Source organism: Bison bison, unplaced genomic scaffold, assembly GCF_000754665.1.
Source record: "Bison bison bison isolate TAMUID 2011002044 unplaced genomic scaffold, Bison_UMD1.0 scf7180017864362, whole genome shotgun sequence".
In the NCBI taxonomy this organism is placed as follows: domain Eukaryota; kingdom Metazoa; phylum Chordata; class Mammalia; order Artiodactyla; family Bovidae; genus Bison; species Bison bison.
In genome coordinates, this window is record NW_011494934.1 from 3,694,749 (window position 1) to 3,696,986 (window position 2,238).

Consider the following 2,238-nt stretch of genomic DNA (forward strand, 5'->3'; position numbering starts at 1 on the left):
GGATGCTGGGAAAGCAATTAATTTAAAAAATAAGTACACTAAGGGAAATAATCAGGCATGCATCCTTTCTATGTGAACAAAACTTTGGAGTAACCAAATCTAATAGGTGATTCTTCACAGTTATATTCCAGGTTAAGAGGAAAAAAGGAAGAATAATTAGTAGACTATTCCCACTTTGTAAACCTATAATGAAATAATTAATCTAAACAATAATCATTAACGTTTGCCAGTGTCATAAAATAAAGGACCACCAGCCACTAGGTATCCCTGATAGAAGTATATGATGACATTCATAAAATAATTCTAACCAAATAAATTAAAAAAAAATCTGAATATGATCAAATCTCTAGATTTGGCTATCAGTTTACAGAAAATGCAGGGAACATGTCAAACAATGTCAGAAGAATAAAAAGTAAATCAGAGGGGAAAATGTTAGCTAATTAAGAAATTTTGAATATTGACTGGATTTTAAGTTTTTGAAAACAATTATGTTGTATTTCCAAATGGTATAATGGTATTATGATTGTACTTTACAAAGATCTTTATCTTTTTAAAAATATTTAGTGAAATATTTAAAGATGAAAGATGTTATGTCTGGAAATTGTTTCAAAATAATCCAGTGCGTCTTAGTGGGCAAAGACAAAAAAAAATTGTGTCTGTGAGTGACAATTGTTGAAGATGCTAGATGGGTACATAGAGGATTTATAATTATGGTAAGAGATACCAACCCCCCCATTTGTATTAACAGATTAAAGGCTAAAATACATACAAGCAAAATATATACCTGAGACATGAGGCTTTAACAAACCCCTTTGGAATTCTTAATACTGATAATGATGCTTGGAAGATGCTCAGGAGAAATTTAGAAATGGAGACCCTATAGCAATATAATATGGGCAAATATTGCATTAACTAAATAGTTTGCTCCCAAAGGAATTCATAGTTCAGGATTGGATTTTGTTAAAAATGCCAAAATGTTAACCTCTTCTCCATCAATAAAAAACCAGGTCTGTTTAAAATAGAAAATACATTCATATAAACTGAATAGCAAGGAGCACTCTAGGATCCTTGAAATAATTGTAAGCATTTATTTTGAAAACTAGAGGTACATCCAGAACATCCTGAATAAATACACTAGAACTATGGATTATAATATACCAAACTATGGAAGGATAGAGACTTCCTTGATGGCTCAGTGGTAAAGAATCCACCTGCAGTTCAGGAGACACAGGAGACTTGTGTTCAATCCCAGGGTCAGGAAGATCCACAGGAGGAGGCCATGGCTACCCACTCCAGTATTCTTGCCTGGAGAATCCCATGGACAGAGGAGCCTGGCGGGATACAGTCCCTGAGGCTGCAAAGAGCTGGACAAGACTTGAGCACACATGCACACACACTTGTATGGAAGGATAACCCTGCTTGTCATAGGAAGGGAAATTTTCCATGACGTTTGATAAACTTGAGATCTGCATTTCTGAATATTAGATTTTAACTTTTAATATAGATTACAGAGAACAATAATCAAAATACTAACCATATATTCAAGCCAGATTACTTTGATAGAATCCTAAATAGAACAGTATTTGATGCAGATTAAATTCTTATTACCTATTTATTACTTTAAGAAATATATTCAATGGGCACTGAGTTTCAGTTTTGCCAGATGAAAAGAGACCTGGAGACGGCTGATGGTAACAGTTGCACAACATGAATGGACTTAATGCTGCAGAACTGTATGCTTAAAAACAGTTATGGGAGTAAAGTTTATATCATGTTTATTTTACCTTAATTGTAAAAAGATTAAGGAGACATTAGCAGAACAAAAAATAATATGGTGCAAAAATCAAACCATCTTATATTATTTGGTGGACCAAAAGTTTCATTCAGGTTTTTCTGTAAGAACTTAGGCCAAACTTTTTGGCCTACCCAATAAAACTATGTGCAATTTAGAAACAGTCACGAAAACTTTGGTGTTCAATTTAGTGGCATGATACATGGAAAAACAGATAATACAAAGTTTCATCATGTAGCATTAAAAACCTTACTTATTACATTAGTGACATTCATTAACTCAAGCATCTAGAAAAAATCTGAAGCATAAGGACAGTCTGATAACACTGAAAAAAAAAAAAACTTTAACTTAATTGCCATGTCTCTCTATATTAAATGCTTACATATATTACAAAGGATTTTATGTATTCTATTCATTTTTGCATCTTGGGTATAATTTTATATATT